Raw genomic sequence first — 20,002 nt, forward strand, 5'->3', positions numbered from 1 at the left:
CGCAATCGTGAACATGCACACACTTTACTATCAGGGGACAGCCTAGTACTTTCAGTCAGTTTGTTTCGAGGTCTATAATTCCACCATAGATTTAGCCTGAAGGTTAGGCATACTTTACCATGACCTCACATTCTAGTCTTTAGTGTCAGAATGGAGATGGATGTATTTTAAAGGTCACGGTTGTTTTCTTCCCTTTTTATAAATAACCCCAATGATGAAATGACTGACACTTTTGGTTATAGTAGTTTCCTATTACACCCTCCGTCATCGAGCCTTGTAGTGAAATAGCCTTTCACCACTAGTCTATTTTCACACCCAGGGTTAAGAACTGTTCTGTGGTCAGTAATGCAGAGGTCCAGTGTGTCCGTGTTCCAGAGCTGGGGCCTCATTTATAAAACTCTGTGGAGGATTCACGTCAAAAGGTGGCGTACAGACAAAACACAGGAAGTGGTTACGCACAAAAATATTCCGATTTTTAACACGGTACGCACGCACGTCCCATGCCGGTTCCCCTTTATAAATCACAGTCGTTTCGAAATTTGGAGCACGTGAGCAAGCGTTTAGTCCCACCCTTTTAACGCCCACCCTTTTAATAGAAATTTCACCAAGTGTGAAATGGAAGTTCTTGTGGGGAGGTTGAATCAAAAAATAATAATTGTTTGGTGGACACAGTGTGGGCATTATAAATGTCAAAAAGGAGTTAGTGGTGGAATGTGGCGGATGCTGTGAAGGCTGCTGGCTCCGACGGTCGGACCCTTTCAGAAAAAAGTGGTCCGACATAAGTGGCCAAAATGCGCATAGCCTTACACAGACAAAGTGTTTGTGCCACTGGCAGGGAAGAGGGGACACTGGAGCTCAAGGAGGGCGACAAGACATGCAAGACGCAGCGGATGATCCAGGTATGTAATTAGTATTCCCTCGTTTGAAAAGAGTAAACCAAATGCATTCAAGTTGTGTTGAAACAGAGTGTTCCACTGGGTCGGTGGTGCAGGAGCTGAGTGTTCCACTGGGTCGGAGGTGCTGCAGCTGAGCAGGAGCTGAGTGTTCCACTGGGTCGGAGGTGCTGCAGCTGAGCAGGAGCTGAGTGTTCCACTGGGTCGGAAGTGCTGCAGCTGAGCAGGAGCGGAGTGTTCCACTGGGTCGGAGGTGCTGCAGCTGAGCAGGAGCTGAGTGTTCCACTGGGTCGGAGGTGCTGCAGCTGAGCAGGAGCTGAGTGTTCCACTGGGTCGGAGGTGCTGCAGCTGAGCAGGAGCTGAGTGTTCCACTGGGTCGGAGGTGCTGCAGCTGAGCAGGAGCTGAGTGTTCCACTGGGTCGGAGGTGCTGCAGCTGAGCAGGAGCTGAGTGTTCCACTGGGTCGGTGGTGCTGCAGCTGAGCAGGAGTTGAGTGCGCCCAGCCCCAGTGTCTCCACTGCACCTTGTGCGTCACAACCCTCCAACGGCCGTGTCCTCACAGATGCAGTCCTGCCAACGCAAAGAGACACCATCGACACCATTAACGAGGTTGCCAAGGAGTTGAAGTGGGACAGGCATGGCTTGGTTTCTGCGGGTGCTTCTCTACAGCCCACTACAGCACAGAGATCCAAGAGAACAGCTCTTGGTAATCGGAACCGGCTCATAAGCCACTTATTATCATTGGCCAGTAAATCTTGCTGGTGTCTGAAAATTCGCAATCTCGGAATTCTTCCATTCGCCAAATCTTCCAACAGTGCCAAAGCAACCATTGTGCGTCATTATGCATTGTAATTGCATGCCTTTTTATACCCACCCGTTTGATTGTCGAAGCTACCTAATTGCGTAACACCTTCAGGTGTGGTAATTACCCTGATTGTAACTGACAATGACAGGGCCATTATCACATTGACAGTTCTGCGCAACGAACATGTGATAACAATCTATGAAACGGTGCACTCATATCTGCCTAACTGAGGCATTGAAAACAGCATCAGTTTAAACAGAACGATGTCCGTACGTAGGTATTGGTAAGTCTCCGTGGAGGACCGCACCTTCTCCCGTCAAGTTTGTTTTTTACAAATCCCAAAGTTTGCTTAAAGTGGCGCACGCCTTCTTTTGTGCCTAGGCAACGTTTATAAATGAGGCCCTTGGTCTCTACTCTCATGCCCCATGTTGTGTTGGAGGGGAGTGAAATAGACTGTGTAATGGATGCGGAGTAAAGTTTGATGAGGATCCCCATTAGCTATTGATAATGCAGCAGCTACTCTTCCTGGGGTCCACATGAAACATGACATAATACAATTGAAGTCGGAAGTTTACATACACCTTAGCCAAATACATTTAAACTCAGTTTTTCACAATTCCTGACATTTAATCATAGTAAAAATTCCCTGTCTTAGGTCAGTTAGGATTACCACTTTATTTTAAGAAATGTCAGAATCATAGTAGAGATTTTTTTTTCATCACGCACTCAAGAAGAAGTTTACACGCACTCAATTAGTATTTGGTAGCATTGCCTTTTTGTTTAACTTGGGTCAAACGTTTCGGGTAGCCTTCCAAAAGCGTCCCACAATAAGTTGGGTGAATTTTGGCCATTCCTCCTGACAGAGCTGGTGTAACTGAGTCAGGTTTATAGGCCTCCTTGCTCGCACACACTTAGTCAGTTCTGCCCACAAATTTTCTATAGGATTGAGGCCAGGGCTTTGTGATGGCCACTCCAATACATTGACTTTGTTGTCCTTAAGCCATTTGCCATTTTGCCACAACTTTGGAAGTGTGCTTGGGGTCATTGTCCATTTGGAATAACTATTTGCAACCAAGCTTTAACTTCCTGACTGATGCCTTGAGATGTTGCTTCAATATATCCACAATTTTCCTTTCCTCAATTTTCCTTTCCTCATCATGCCATCTATTTTGTTAAGTGCACCAGTCCCTCCAGCAGCAAAGCACCCGCACAACATGATGCTGCCACCCCCGTGCTTCACGGTTGGGATGGTGTTCTTCGGCTTGTAAGCCTCCCCATTTTTCCGACAAACATAACGATGGTCATTATGGCCAAACAGTTCTATTTTTGTTTCATCAGACCATCGGACATTTCTCCCAAAAATATATTTGTCCCCATGTGCAGTTGCAAAGCGTAGTCTGGCTTTTTTATGGTGGTTTTGGAGCAGTGGCTTCTTCCTTGCTGAGTGGCCTTTCAGGTTATGTCGATATAGGACTCGTTTTACTGTGGATATAGATACTTTTGCACCTGTTTCCTCCAGCATCTTCATGTAACGGATGTGAAACGGCTAGCAAGTTAGCGGTGGTGCGCGCTAAATCGTGTTTCAATCGGTGACGTCACTTGCTCTGAGACCTTGAAGTAGTGGTTCCCCTTGCTCTGCAAGGGCCGTGGCTTTTGTGGAGCGATGGGTAACGATGCTTCGTGGGTGACTGTTGTTGATGTGTGCAGAAGGTCCCTGGTTCACGCCCGGGTATGGGCGAGGGGACGGTCTAAAGTTATACTGTTACATTGATGCTGTTGACCCGGATCACTGGTTGCTGCGGAAAAGGAGGAGGTCAAAAGGGGGGTGAGTGTAACTGATGTGAAACGGCTAGCTAGTTAGCGGTGGTGCGCGCTAAATTGTGTTTCAATCGGTGATGTCACTTGCTCTGAGACCTTGAAGTAGTGGTTTCCCTTGCTCTGCAAGGGCCGTGGCTTTTGTGGAGTGATGGGTAACGATGCTTCGTGGGTGACTGTTGTTGATGTGTGCAGATGGTCCCTGGTTCGCGCCCGGGTATGGGCAAGGGGATGGTCTAAAGTTATACTGTTACATTCACATGGTCCTTTGCTGCTGTTCTGGGATTGATTTGCACTTTTCTCACCTAAGTACGTTTATCTCTATGAGACAGAATGCATCTTCTTCCTGAGCGGTATGACGGCTGCGTGGTCCCATGGTGTTTGTACAGATGAACGTGTTAACTTCAGTCGTTTGGAAATTGCTCCCAAGGATGAACCAGACTTGTGCAGGTCTACACTTTTTTTCTGAAGTCTTTGCTGATTTATTTTGATTTTCCCATGATGTCAAACAGAGGCGCACTGAGTTTGAAGGTAGGCCTTGAAATAACTCTACAGGTACTCCTCCAATTGAATCATATGACGACAATTAGCCTCTCAGAAGCTGCTAAAGCCATCACATAATTTTCTGGAATTTACCAAGCTGTTTAAAGGCACAGTCAACTTAGTGTATGTAAACTTCTAACCCACTGGAATTGTGACACAGTGAATTACAAGTGAAATAATCTGTCTGTAAAGAATTGTTGGAAAAATGACTTGTCATACACAAAGTAGATGTCTTAACTGACTTGCCAAAACTATAGATTGTTAACAAGAAATTTGTGGAGTGGTTGAAAAACGAGTTTTAATGACTCCAACCTAAGTGTATGTGAACTTCCAACTTCAATTGTAAATGTCCTCCAAATAAATGATTGCAGTACCAGCCTCTCGAGTGGTGCAGCGTTCTAAGGCACTGTGTCGCAGTGATCGAGGCTTCATTACAGACCCAGGTTCGATCCCGAGCTGTATCACAACTGGGCGTGATCCCCATAGGGCGATGCACAATTGGCCCAGTGTCGTCTGGGTTTGTGGTGGGTTTGGCCAGGGAGGGTTTACTTGGCTCATTGTACTCTAGCAACTCTTTGTGGCAGGCTGGGCGCCTGCAGGCTGACCTCAGTCGTCAGTTCAGCACAGAGGAAACAACGTGTTAAGAATGGCGTTTTTTTTAGGTCATGTTTCGGAGAACGACGAGATCAAAATTGGAGAGAATTTAGTAACTGCAGTCGACGGATGGTATTTTGGACACAGTCATTTCAGAATAATTAGCCTAGCACCACAGTTATACTACACGGTAACTGCAGTTACACTGCAACATTACTGTTGTTAAAAAAGCTTTTTGGATGCAGTATTTACAGCATACTGCAGTTACTGCACTTTTAACTGCAGTTATACTGCATTGTACCGAAGTCATACTGCACTCCGACTGCAATCTTTATTCGTAAGGGACAAGAACAGCTCAAGGACAGAACTACATTCATTTCAAATTAGATTAAATGATAATGGTCCCGTACTGACAAAACACTGAGAAAACAACATATACCTATACTAAAGGCCTACATCCAGTCACATCTATCAATGTCATGCTTGCATACATGCCTACCAGTTTCCATATACACACACACACAAGTTATTTCTGTCAGATAGGGGAGAGACCTTGCTGCTTGCTCTCTATTTGGAATATCTTCATAAAATACTAAGGATCAAGGGAGCAGAAGTCAAATTAAAAGGAGATGATGGGGAGAGAAAGCAAGGCCCAGCTGCCTTGAGCCCAGTTTCCTTTGGCACTTTGAAGTCAATCCAGGTTGGGCTGGCCTTTGGTGGGCTAGCTCAAATTGCGTTTCCACTGCCTCCAGAAATTATGTCAGGTTGCAAGGTAGCCAATATGTGACGACAGCTGGCTTTGCTAATGTTGCTAGCTAGCAAGATGTTGAAGAAATTAATTCCCCTTCGCCATGCTGTAACTAACGTGACCCCATACTCCTGCCAGTGCCAGCTAGACTCGGAGCCATGTATTTAGCTTGCTGGCGTTAGCTAGCTAGTTAAAAGGTTAGCATAAGTCTAGCTAGCTGACTTAATTTCTACCTTGCTTGCCATGGCATTGGCTATTAGCTAGCTTCCTGCTTGCTCACGTTAGCTAGCTAGCTTGTTTCAACTCGGATTTGCTAGCTAACGTTAGGTAACTAGCATTTGAGGGCTGACTGTTCTCAAAGTTTATTCTGTAGTGCAAAACAGAACGAAGGATCCAGCTACGGTGGTAATTTGTGTCATGTCTGACTACTGGAGTACTGCTTGTCCATGTGCTAGCTAACAGCAACATGCCCAGACGAGCTAGCTAAACGTTGTCAGCATTCATAGCTCCAGCTGGAGAGACTAGAGGCGCGGCCCCAGCCAAAACCGCTCTCATTACTCAGCTATGGTCTCAGAGCAGCCTGGCATCCCAGGGATCAGTGTGTGTGACTGTGTGTCACAAATCCAATATTCGTGTGTGTTTGAGGGGGAAATGCAAGCCATTCATACACATAATGTGGAAATCCTGTTTTATAAGGCTTGCAGCAATCCAGTCCAACAATAGCATACCAAATTCTTGAATGACCTCATGAATTGAGCCTTGGCTGTTTATATATCCATCTCTTAAATACATTCCGTGCTTCGTCACGCATAACTATATCTACTCTGTCTATTTCTCAGTGTTATACTTTGAACCACGCTATAAATAAATATTTAGATCACTGTCCTCTGTCAGAAGATCGCTGGTTGTGGTTTCCAGAAGATTACATAAGAAAATGTGTGGATTTTGATGTTTTTCTCCCTACCCCGAAATCCCTCTTCCAAACGCAAATCCCAGTCCTTCTGACGACATAACACACAACAGTCAAGACTTTTAGGTGCCTCTTTAAAGTCCCAGAGATACCCAGTATTAACCTACCATTAGATTAAAAGAGTCTAATGGGATGTATACATTTCTGGTGTGAGACTATAGCAGTTTGACTGTAGCACTGTGCCTGCTTCTAGCATCTGTCAGGTGGTGAGACAAAAGGAAGATATTCTCCATACTGATGCAGGGAGATTGGAATTGATGTGGTGCTCTGTCCCCAATTGACAGAATCATTTAGAGACAAGCTGCTAATGAGGAGCATTTATCTGCTGCTTGACATTGATCACGGTATGTGTGACTACATGTATAGTGCTTGTGTTTGTTATTGTCTAACACACAGGGCTGGCTGCTGTTAGACAAAACCAATTCCTCTCCTTTGCTTGACTAGTGTTCTAGGGCCTCATTTGATGAAATACTAAATATATCTCAAAACAACCATGCACCAATTTTCTCCCAAAGGTTACTATTTATAAAAACGGAACTTGGCGTTAGAATGTCATTACTTGGTAAGTATTTGTGCAAATGGGTGATATGAATATTATTATTTTTTTAATTACATTTTTTTAAACATAATTTTAAAAAGGCAGCCATTTGCTGTTAGTGAGAAGAGCTGACATGTCCACAATAATGTGCCATTTTGCCTTTCAGAAACTCAGTCCTTTTCCAAATACAGCCTAAGTTCCTGCAAAAGATAACATTCTGTCAACACCTCCAAAAATATTTGATCAAATTTGTCATTGCTCTTTGTAAACTCAGCAAAAAAAAGAAATGTCCTCTCACTGTCAACTGTGTTTATTTTCAGCAAACTTAACATGTGTAAATATTTTTATGAACATAAGATTCAACGAATGAGACATAAACTGAACAAGTTCCACAGACATGTGACTTAACAGAAATTGAATATTGTGTCCCTGAACAAAGGAGGGGTGTCAAAAGTAACAGTCAGTATCTGGTGTGGCCACCAGCTGCATTAAGTACTGCAGTGCATCTCCTCCTCAATGAACTGCACCAGATTTGCCAGTTCTTGCTGTGAGATGTTACCCACTCTTCCACCAAGGCACCTGCAAGGTCCCGGATATTTATGGGGGGAAGGCCCTAGCCCTCACCCTCCGATCCAACAGGTCCCAGACATGCTCAATGGGATTGAGATCCGGGCTCTTCGCTGGCCATGGCAGAACACTGACATTCCTGTCTTGCAGGAAATCACACACAGAATGAGCAGTATGGCTGGTGGCATTGTCATGCTGGAGGGCCATGCCAGGATGAGCCTGCAGGAAGGGTACCACATGAGGGAGGATGTCTTCCCTGTAATGCACAGGTTTGAGATTGCCTGCAATGACAACATGCTCAGTCCGATGATGCTGTGACACACCGCCCCAGACTATGACACACTTCACCTCCAAATCGATGCATTCCTTCTACTTTAAATGTGAATCCAACCATCACCCCTGGTGAGACAAAACCGCGACTCGTCAGTGAATAGCATTTTTTGCCTTTTCTGTCTGGTCCAGTGATGGTGGTTTGTGCCCATAGGTGGCGTTGTTGCCAGTGAAGTCTGGTGAGGACATGCCTTACAACAGGCCTACAAGCCTGCAGTCCAGCCTCTCAGCCTATTGTGGACAGTCTGAGCACTGATGGAGGGATTGTGTGTTCCTGGTGTAACTCGGCAGTTGTTGCCATCCTGTACCTGTCGCACAGGTATGATGTTCGGATATACCGATCCTGTGCAGGTGTTGTTACATGTGGTCTGCCACTGCGAGGACGATCAGCTGTCCGTCCTGTCTCCCTGTAGCGCTGTCTTAGGCGTCTTACAGTACGGATATTGCAATTTATCGCCCTGGCCACATCTGCAGTCCTCATGCCTCCTTGCAGCATGCCTAAGGCACATTCCCGCGGATGAGCAGGGACCCTGGGCATCTTTCTTTTGGTATTTTTCAGTCAGTAGAAAGGCCTCTTTAGTGTCCTAAGTTTTCATAACTGTGACCTTAATTGCCTACCGTCTGCAAGCTGTTAGTTTCTTAATGACCGTTCTACAGGTGCATGTTAATTAATTATGGTTCATTGAACAAGCATGGGAAACAGTGTTTAAACCCTTTACAATGAAGATCTGTGAAGGTATTTGGATTTTTACGAATTATCTTTGAAAGACAGGGACTTGAAATATGGATGTTTCTTTTTTTTGCTGAGTTTATTAGAAACTGACATGGCCTAATTCAAAAAGTTCCAAGTTATACAGGAAATAAATGTCATTAAGTAACCATAAAAGGTGAATGCAGGGTGTTTTCCAGGCCGGAGTTATAATGCTAGTTCACGCATGCACAGTTTAAGGACGTATCAGATTTATAATGGGAAACGTGCGTATGGTGTGTGCCAAGTTTATAAATCTCTAATTTTAGACATGCATAAATATATTTTTTTTCTAATGGAGCACGCACATGTATAGTGTGAAATTTATACAATGGTTATAAATGAGGCCCCTGGTTTGACTTGGTTAGGGGATACCTGGAAGTAACTGTGAGCTGTAGAATTGGACAGAGTCATATATAGTGTAGCTCCATATGGACTAACTGGGCTTCAGTCCACTGATACAGAACTGTTCAGGCCAATGAGGAAAGCTTCTCTGACCAACTGGACTGGGGGCTTGCCAGGCTTTGTGATTGTGTGGCTCTGCTTCCCTTGGCTGTCAGAATCAAGGACCGCTGAGAAGCATCACACTTGCTACATACACCCTAACGCTCGGACTGTGTGCAGTTAGTTCTCAAAACCACTCCAAAGATGCTCACTCTTCAGTGTGGAATTGTATTTTGACATTTTGATTGGATGTAAACCATGTTGTCTAACATCTGCTTCTGCTTGGGCTGGGCAACTATATTGTGAATACCTGTATACCTGTGTGGATTCACATATACCTTTATGGATTTTTGCAATACTGTCTATAACGATATTATGATAGAGTGCTAAATAAAATGAAAAGTTGTACAAATTGTACTACTTCATCAGTTTTGTGCTAGTTTGTTTAAGTATAAAACCATCAGAATGGAGAAAACCCATTAAAAGCACTCTGAATTCATGTTGCCATTGAAGAGTTATGCACCACTCATAAAACATATTTAGAACTTTTATTCAGAAACATAAAATACCACCATGCCGTCAGAAATGTGAATAATATTGTGATATATTTTGGCCATATCGCCCAGCCCTAGCTCCTGTTCCAACCTAGGTTCTAATTTTGTCTGCATTAAGTCTGCCCTCGTTCTGACACTTTCATACTGTAATGTCCTCCTCCGCACTGGTTTTCTACTGTCTAAATAATTAATTTGTCAAACACAGCACATTCAAGCGATTCTCATTTTCTTGAAAAATACTGACAAAGCTTTTTTGTGTTTTTGAGTCCGTGGTGGTAGTAGTAAGTTGTTGAAAGACGTTCGGATTCAGGCCGTGTGCTGCCTACACTCCCTTAGCAACCGTTCCCCAGGCAACGCATGTCAGGAACTGAGACTCTAGTAAATGGATCACCAAGGTTTTTCACATCTTTGAAGCCTTCAATACCTTAAATCTGAGAGAGGAAGTCATGTACATATCAACCTTTTCCCACCCGGCTCGGTGTTCATGTAGGGCTCCTGAGAAAGTGAGGGAAATTCTGTGTTTGTGTGTCGACATGCGCTGAGGAATCCTTTGATCATTTCTGATCTGGCCCCATTGTTCTGTTCAATACGGCCTGCAAGGAGCTGCCTTCCCCTCTTTCAGCAAGACCGATATGTATTGTTAATGCTCCAGCTTGGCTCACCCTAATAGTGATGATACATTTGTATTGTTAGACTGTATGAGATTTTTATAGTTGTCATATCCCAAAAATATTCTATTGGAATGTAATGAAAGTTCTGCTATGAGTGCAGTATACACTAGTACTCAAAACTGACATCCCTAAATACACTGAACAAAAATATAAACGCAACATGTAAAGTGTTGGTCCCATGTTACGTGAGCTGAAATAAAATATCCCAGACATTTTCCATAGGCACAAAAAGCGTATTTCTCTGAGTTTGTGCACACATTTCTTTACGTCCCTGTTTGTGAGCATTTCTCTTTTGCCAAGATAATCCATCCACTTACAGGTGTGGCATCAATAAGCTGATTAAACAGCTTGATCATTATACAGGTGCAGCTTGTGCTGGGAACAGTAAAAAGCCACTCTAAATGTGCAGTTTTATCCCACAACACAATGCCACAGATGTCTCAAATGTTGATGGAGTGTGGAATTGGCACGCTGACTGCAGCAACCAGAGCTGTTGCCAGAGAATTCAATGCACGTGTAACCACGCCAGCCCAGGACCTCCACATCAGGCTTCTTCACTTGTGTGATCATCTGAGACCAGCCAGTTGATGAAACTGTGGTTTACAAAACCCAAACATTTCTGCACAAACTGCCAGAAAGAGTCTCAGGGAAGCTCAACTGCATGCTTATCCTCACCAGGGTCTTGAGTTGACTGCACTTTGTCGTCGTAATCGACTTCAGAGGACAAATGCTCGATGGCCACTGGCAGCCTGGAGAAGTGTGTTTCAGCATGATAATGCACGGCCCCATGTCACCAGGTTCTATACACAATTCATGAAAGCTGAAAATGTCACCCATTGAGCATGTTTGGGATGATCTGTATCAATGTGTACGACAGTGTGTTCCAGTTCCCACCAATACCAGCAACTTCGCACAACCATTGAAGAGGAGTGGGACCACTTTCCACAGGTCACAATCAACAGCCTGATCAACTCTATGCAAAAGAGATGTGTCACACTGCATGAAGCTAATGGTGGTCACTCCAGAGACTGACTGGTTTTCTGATCCACGCCCCTACCTTTTTTAAAGGTGTCTGTGACCAACAGATGCATATCTGTATTCCCAGTCATGTGAAATCCATAGGTTAAGGCCTAATTAATATATTACAATTGACAGATATCCTTATATGAACTGTAACTCCGTAAAATCTTTGAAATAGTTGCGTGTTGCTTTTATTTTTGTTCAGTGTAGTTTTATTTATTATCCCTTATGGTTCAGATAAAGTTCCAGTAATAAGCTTGGACACACCTAGGGTTTTTCTTTTCTTTTTATTATTTTCTACTTTGTGGAATAATAGTGAAGACATCAAAACTATGAAATAACACATGGAATCATGTAGTAACCAAAAAGTTTTTTTTCAAGTAATGAAGGTCAGTCAATGCAGAACATTTCAAGAATTTTGACAGTTTCTTCAAGTGCATTCAAAAAGCTCTGAAACTAGCTCTCATGAGGACCGCCACAGGAAAGGAAGACCCAGAGTTACCTCTGATGCAGAGGATGAGTTCGAAATGCTTCACAGAGTTCAAGTAACAGACACATCTGCCCTCGTGGTTGAATTGCTGCAAGGAAACCACTACTTACAGGACACTCAGTTGGTAGAGCATGGCGCTTGTAACGCCAGGGCAGTGGGTTCGATCCCCGGGACCACCCATACGTAGAATGTATGCACACATGACTGTAAGTCGCTTTGGATAAAAGCGTCTGCTAAATGGCATATATATACACCAATAAGAATAAGAAGAGACTTGCTTGGGCTAAGAAACACGAGCAATGGACATTAGACCGGTGGAAATCTGTCATTTTGGTCCAAATTGACGTGTTCGGTTCCAACTGCCATGTCTTTGTGAGACGCGGAGTAGGTGAACGGATGATCTTCACATGTGATTCCCACCATGAAGCATGGAGGAGACCTCCTCCTCCATGCTTCACGGTGGGAATCACACATGTGAAGATCATCCGTGGTGGTGGTGCTTTGCTGGTGACACTGTCAGTAATTTATTTAGAATTCAATGCACACTTAACCAGCATGTCTACCACAGCATTCTGCAGCGATGCGTCATCCCATCTGGTTTGGGCTTAGTGGGGCTATCATTTGTTTTTCAACAGGACAATGACCCAACACACCTCCAGGTTGTGTAAGGGCTATTTGAACAAGGTGAGTGATTGAGTACTGCGTCAGATGACCTGCCCTCCACAATCAACTGACCTCAAACCAATTGAGATGTTTTGGGATGAGTTGGACTGCAGAGTGAAGGAAAAGCAGCCAACAAGTGCTCAGCATATGTGGGAACTCCTTCAAGATTGTTGATAAAATATTCCAGGTGATGCTGGTTGAGAGAATGCCAAGTGTTCAAATCTGTCAAGGTGAAGGGTGGCTACTTTGAAAAATCTCAAATATAAAATTTGATTTGTTTAAATCAAATCAAATCAAATGTATCAAATCAAATCAAATTTTATTTGTCACATACACATGGTTAGCAGATGTTAATGCGAGTGTAGCGAAATGCTTGTGCTTCTAGTTTCGACAATGCAGTGATAACCAACAAGTAATCTAACTAACAATTCCAAAACTACTGTCTTATACACAGTGTAAGGGGATAAGGAACATGTACATAAGGATATATGAATGAGTGATGGTACAGAGCAGCATACAGTAGATGGTATCGAGTACAGTATATACATATGAGATGAGTGTGTAGACAAAGTAAACAAAGTGGCATAGTTAAAGTAAGTCGCTTTGGATAAAAGCGTCTGCTAAATGGCATATATTATTATTATTATTATTATTAAAGTGGCTAGTGATACATGTGTTACATAAGGATGCAGTCGATGTTGTAGAGTACAGTATATACATATGCATATGAGATGAATAATGTAGGGTAAGTAACATTATATAAGGTAGCATTGTTTAAAGTGGCTAGTGATATATTTACATCATTTCCCATCAATTCCCATTATTAAAATGGCTGGAGTTGGGTCAGTGTCAATGACAGTGTGTTGGCAGCAGCCACTCAATGTTAGTGGTGGCTATTTAACAGTCTGATGGCCTTGAGATAGAAGCTGTTTTTCAGTCTCTCGGTCCCAGCTTTGATGCACCTGTACTGACCTCGCCTTCTGGATGATAGCGGGGTGAACAGGCAGTGGTTCGGGTGGTTGATGTCCTTGATGATCTTTATGGCCTTCCTGTAACAACGGGTGGTGTAGGTGTCCTGGAGGGCAGGTAGTTTGCCCCCGGTGATGCGTTGTGCTGTCCTCACTACCCTCTGGAGAGCCTTACGGTTGAGGGCGGAGCAGTTGCCGTACCAGGCGGTGATACAGCCCGCCAGGATGCTCTCGATTGTGCATCTGTAGAAGTTTGTGAGTGCTTTTGGTGACGAGCCGAATTTCTTCAGCCTCCTGAGGTTGAATAGGCGCAGCTGCGCCTTCTTCACGACGCTGTCAGTGTGAGTGGACCAATTCAGTTTGTCTGTGATGTGTATGCCGAGGAACTTAAAACTAGCTACCTCTCCACTACTGTTCCATCGATGTGGATAGGGGGGTATTTATATAGCCCTTCGTACATCAGCTGATATCTCAAAGTGCTGTACAGAAACCCAGCCTAAAACCCCAAACAGCAAGCAATGCTGGTGTAGAAGCACGGCGGCTAGGAAAAACTCCCTAGAAAGGCCAAAACCTAGGAAGAAACCTAGAGAGGAACCAGGCTATGTGGGGTGGCCAGTCCTCTTCTGGCTGTGCCGGGTGGAGATTATAACAGAACTTGGCCAAGATGTTCAAATGTTCATAAATGGCCAGCATGGTCGAATAATAATAGGGCAGAACAGTTGAAACTGGAGCAGCAGCACGGTCAGGTGGACTGGGGACAGCAAGGAGTCATCATGTCAGGTAGTCCTGGGGCATGGTCCTAGGGCTCAGGTCAGTTGAAACTGGAGGAGCAGCAGCATGGCCAGCACACTTTTCTTTTTACTTCCTACATGATTCCATATGTGTTATTTCATAGTTTTGACGTCTTCACTATTATTCTACAATGTAGAAAATAGTAAAAATAAAAACCCTTGAATGAGCAGGTGTGTCAACATTTGACTGAAACTGTATATCCATGTTCATCTCAAGGATAACATTACTTTAACATGACATCCCTTCCTTGAAAGTTAAATTGGATTTAAGCAAATTGCTATCCCCTTGACGAATGGCAAGCAGACTCTGTCCTATGACTCCTCCTCTCCACCACCACCTCTCGCCACGCCATCTCGTCTAACAGACATGGTGAGGCCTTGTGCTTATTATAGCTGTTCTCCTCTGTGTTGTGTAGGAATGTTATGGTCTCGTATGCCAGGGAATTCAGTGTGTGTCAGATAGTGTTTACATGTACAATAAATACACTAGATGGAAATAGTCTGAACTACTGCCGTGGACAGGTATGTAATGTCATGTCACCATTACCAAAGTTAACCAAAGGTCTACGTTGTAAAACATATTCCCTTTTTGGTGAAGCCTTGTTGCGTATAGAGCAGGGGTTCCCAAACGCTTTGGTACCTGATCCCATTTAGATGTTTCTTCGCCAAACCCCACCATGTAAAAACTGTAATGTAATCAACGGACAATGTTGCATGTTTCTATGACAGTTTATTACAAATCTGTCTGACAGTTTTGACAGTATTTCAAGCTGAATGTAGTATAGTTAAGAGTGACTGAAATTCATCAGAAAGGTATTGAAGTTCAGAAGCTCACCAGGCAATATTTTTGTAGCAAGGTAGAATATAACCTCTATCTACCTCTTCAAGGTAGAATATAACATCATCATTGATGTTCTTTTCCCCCCAGTGTGATTTAGTTCCTAGTCTTGTCCACTCTTATTGCTTGTGGGCATTGTAGAGGGAGTCTGATCATTCAGGCATGGGGTCATAATATTTCATAGTTTAAACCGTTCAAAGGATCAGGCAACATTTGCAGGAAGAAAACACAAACCACATCTAGTGGCTTCTGCAGGTTACTGACGTAAGCCCGGTTCTATGAACCAAGCACAATGATCTTTTTCTTTTTTTTTCTCATAATCCGAGCTGATTGGTTTACGTCATCCTTGTTACATGTAATCCGTTACTAACCAATCCTGTATACAGTTTCACTCTGTTTTGTACGGTGTAACCACTCCCCATATAGGTGTCATTGACATTGCACGTCAATTGCATCATCCACCACTGACCTTCTCTAACCTTGTTGTTCGTTCTAGTGGTGTGCATAATCAACCCTTCCTGCTGCTCTCAACACCATCCCGCCTACATTTAACCTCGGGCATACTGATCATTTTCTACATTTTAATTGTGATATTTTAGAGGCTCCTGCTTGTGCAGCAGTCTCTGGCACTGTCAGCACTCCTGTCGCAGTTTGATACTCTCTGTGGAGGAACTGATGCCCCCACCCCTCGCAAACTGCCCCCGGGGTGGAGTATATGCTAATCATTGTAATGCCTCTATCTTAGCGCTGATATACACTACCTTATATAGTAGACTCTCTGCTGTACTCCCTACTGTAACTATATCAGCATGGAGATAAGGGGATGTTATCCTATAGCAAAAACCCTGGGAGTGGTCCTTCGAGTCAGATACCTTGCCTCCAGACCTCTAGTGGCCCAGCGCCTAATGAGCAGTACAACACTCCTGCTCTTTAATTAACTCTGCGAGGGAGGTGGGGAAGAGGTGGTGTGGGAGGATGGAGAAGAGGTAGATGAGGGCTGCACTGGGGCTTTAGTGAAGTTAGGATGGGAGTGCTCTGTTCTGTGCTCCCCGTCTTGCTGTAACAAGGCAGTGTCATTATGAAGTGCACCAGTGGCGGGGAGAGTAGCCATCCTCATGGGAGCCTGCTGGGTACAGCTACATTTCGATAACAGCACAGTGTGTTATGGGGACACCTTGTAGAGAGACTGGTGAATATGGATAATGGGGTCAGTGGTACTGGGGGAAGCCTGGCTGAGGCAACAGCTAGTGAAAGCCTCCTCAGCCGCTTCCACTCTGGTTCTGGGCGAGAGAGGATCTCCACCAACTAAATCTGTTAACTCTCTCAGCCCTTCCTCTGGCTACTCTAGCCTACAGAGTGGATTGCTGCCTAGGCCCATAATACTGTTTCTAGTTGTGTTACTAGCTGAAGCTTTACAGTCTTAAGTAACATTGAAATCATTTTCATGTCATTCTTAAGCTAAGTATGTTAATGATGGATTATTTCAAGGCTTTTTTGAGCTCTGTCAGAAAGAGAAGAGCGACGGTTTGCCTTCCAGTAAATCATTAGTCTTAGTTCACTAGAGCCCATGAAGTGATTCTGGGTGAATAACATGGATTGATTGAACCTGTAATCCCCTGACATGGCACATTGAGGGTTTATTTGTGTCCGGTTTCTACTTTGACTTATCACTGCTTCTCTTAGAGCACATAGTGTAGAATAGACACACTCAGTGCGCGTATAGGAAAAGGCAAGCGGAAGTGCTGTTATTCATCAACAGGTGCATTGTAAGTCGTTTACACCACATGTGATAGGACATCCTAATCCTCCAGGCCTGTTTTGGGGCAGGAAACTGTCTGATTCCCATCATGTTCCTCTCTAAAGGGTGTGTGGAGACTTGATGTTTCCCCACCAGGGGATGCAGGGCCAGGGAAGTAGGAGGGGTTCAATGGGAAGTTGGTTGGTGACTGGTGGGGTGGAATATTCACGAGGTGAACCTGGAAGGGGGTGTCTGGCTGTGACATTGCGGAACAGGTGTGTGTAGCTAGCTCCTGGCTAGATGGAGCGAGGGGGAGGTGTGACACCAGATAGCTTTTGAAACTGATGACTGATGTTGATGATTCAACCTGAACAGGAGGGTGAAGGAGTGACTGAGGGAAAAGGGCTTGCAGCTTGTCCCTATACAAGTGAAGCATCACAGGTTCATTTGGTCAAGGATTCAATTGTATTGATGTGACCCAATCCAAAATGTCCCAAACTGACAGTCATGGATAGGGGATCTGCAGTGTTATTATGACAGTCTGGGTAATAATTGTCAGCAGGCCTGGTTGAGGCTGATGAAGCCAAACAGAACGGGCGGGTACCAGTCACAGCCTCCATGGTAGTGATATGGGGAGAGCGAGAATAGTCTGTGAAATGGCTTGGAGTTGCAGCCAACCAGCCAGTCACAAGTGATCTACAGCAGGCTACCCCAGGAGGCAGCCTGCCTCACCTCTTATTACAGCATGCTGCCCTCTAGTGATGAGATTTCTCGCTGCAGAAATAAGTATTTCCCAACCTGGGAAGCTCCTATCCGAACTCAGCAGACCTAGTTGGAATGAACAAGCTGATGCGTTTTGGTATTTAGTGAATGTTATGAAGTAAATGCCAGTAGAAGCTGAATAACAGACTGGTTCTGTCCTTATCACTATAGAATGGGAGGCTGTAGGCAGAAGAAGACATTGTGTTTAACAACAAATGTGCAGAGCTAGCTGTGGTTGTGTAACGGTTTGTCTTGCACAGAACCGTAATTACATAATGACAACAAGCTTATATAATGATTTTTAAAAGGGCATTTTCCAAGTGACAGCACTGACTGTGGGTCTGCGTGGTGGTTTAGCGTGATAAACGAGGTCAGGGTCTCATCTCTTCATTGACATTTTACAGGAGTGATTAGGGTTAAGTGCCTTGCTCAAGAGCACATTGATAGATGTTTCACCTAGTTGGCTCTGGGTTTCGAAACAGTTTCGGTCAGTTACCTGGCCCTATGCTCTTAACCGCTAGACTACCCCATCTTCTCCACTCCCCTCCCTCTATTCTTTCTCCTTTCTGCTTACGCCAATATCCTGTATGGTCTCTCCTTTTTCTTCTATGGTTTCCTCTCTTGACTGTATGGTCTCTCCTGTCTTAGTTCTTCTCATCGGGTGTCTCCTCCTCTGTGGTCTCTCCTGTCTTAGTTCTCCTCGTCTGGTGTCTCCTCTCTCGTCTCTCCTCAAGCCCCTTTCTCTTCCTCTCTCTAACCTCTTCTCTCCTCTATCCCCATGGCAGGCAGCTGCAGGAGCTTCAGAGGCAGAAGGAGATGGAGCGCGAGCGGCTGGAGCACGAGCGCCAGGAGAGGGAACGGCTGGAGCGTGAGATGCTGGAGAGGGAGCGTGAACGGGAACGTCAAGACCGTGAGCGTCAGGAGCGAGAGCGGGAGCGCGCCGAGAGGGAGCGCGCCGAGAGGCAGCATGTGGAGCGCGTCGAACGGGATCGCCTGGAGCGAGAGCGTCAGGAGCAGTTGGAGAGAGAGCAGTTGGAGAGAGAGCAGTTGGAGAGAGAGCAGTTGGAGAGAGAGCAGTTGGAGAGAGAGCAGTTGGAGAGAGAGCAGTTGGAGCGAGAGCAGTTGGAGCGAGAGGTGGCGGAGAGAGAGCAATTGGAGAGAGAGTGGGAGCTGATGGAGAGCGAGAAGCAGGAGAGGGAGAGGATGGAGCGAGAGACTCACCAGGAGCAGCAGTTGGACAGAGAGCAGATGGACTGGGAGAGAGGGAGACGCATCTCCAACGCCGGTGAGCAGCCAAGCCTTTTTCCTTACCTCTTACACACTCGCCCACATGCATACACATACACACACAAACACGCATATTCACACATCTGATGTCTAGGACAGGACAAGGTAGTACAGTACACACTGATGACACAGGACAGAACAAAATGACAGAATAGTTACCAACAGGTGAGTGTGCTTAGGTCTCACTTCATTTAGCAGTAGTACTTCCAAAGAGCCGTCTTGGGTGTAAAATCCCAGCTTGACATTTAGCTGGAGTCTGAAGCGGAGACGCTGACTCTACTCAGCCATCCCTGGCCGCTCATTAGTTAGTGTGACTTATAGCGAGGCTCCTCTCCCATCTCTCTGCCCATCTGCCTGTGTGTTGGACGGGCTCGTGGAACAGCTTGAGTGGCGCTAGGGCATAGGGGGAGTGTTTGGGTGCTTCTCTCAGCGAGCAGGCAAGAACACACACACACACTGACACACACTCAGCTCTCTCTGCCTACTCCTGTTGGGTCCTGTTCTGACCAGGGACGGCTTTGACTGTGTTGATGGATGGTAGGGGGAACCCCAGCCAGCCTGCCCAGCCAAGCATAGGCAGGTGCAGGACTCGGGCTCTGGGTTTGGTTAGGGGAGGATCAAGGATGGGAGATGGGCATTGCTGCTACATATTGGGTCAGTGGGGGAGCCAGTGTTTGCATGGTTCAGTGCCGCAATCATTACATTAGTTGGGCCAGATTCTCTGTTAGTAGGAGAAAAATGAACCATCAAAGCTAACATGCTGCCTGCCCCGCAGGAGCACATCAACATAACTAACATATCATGGTATAGAGTTCACTTTTTCTTTCCCAGGACATTTATACAATAAATGCATAACGACCCAATTCACACGGAACATGACAAGACCAACACAAGAAACCATGTTGCACTGCATGTTGCTGTAACATTTGGGCCGTTTTGGGGTTTGAGGTGTGAGTATGCACTTTTAATACGCTTCTAGTTGTCTTTCCTGCAGGAAAAACAAACATTTGCGCTGTTGGCCTGGTTGGATGTCCAATTTCATTCATAGTATGTTTAGTTTTCCATTGGATGTCGTCAGTGTCTTAATGGAGGCCATGCTGATCCTGTGTGTAACCATACCTCAACTTCTAACTGAAAACTTGAGGAGAGGTCTGCTAATAAGGCATCCGCAGATCCATGGACTATTATCTGAGATGAGCTTCTTGACGTGTCCAGCACACTGTGGC

General features: G+C 45.0%; 1 pseudogene; it reads left to right on the forward strand.

The window, feature by feature from the left end:
- LOC123990802 overlaps nucleotides 1-20,002 on the forward strand; it is a 154,818-nt pseudogene that overhangs the window by 112,948 nt on the left and 21,868 nt on the right.

The sequence above is a fragment of the Oncorhynchus gorbuscha genome, linkage group LG12 (genome assembly GCF_021184085.1).
Source record: "Oncorhynchus gorbuscha isolate QuinsamMale2020 ecotype Even-year linkage group LG12, OgorEven_v1.0, whole genome shotgun sequence".
Taxonomy (NCBI): domain Eukaryota; kingdom Metazoa; phylum Chordata; class Actinopteri; order Salmoniformes; family Salmonidae; genus Oncorhynchus; species Oncorhynchus gorbuscha.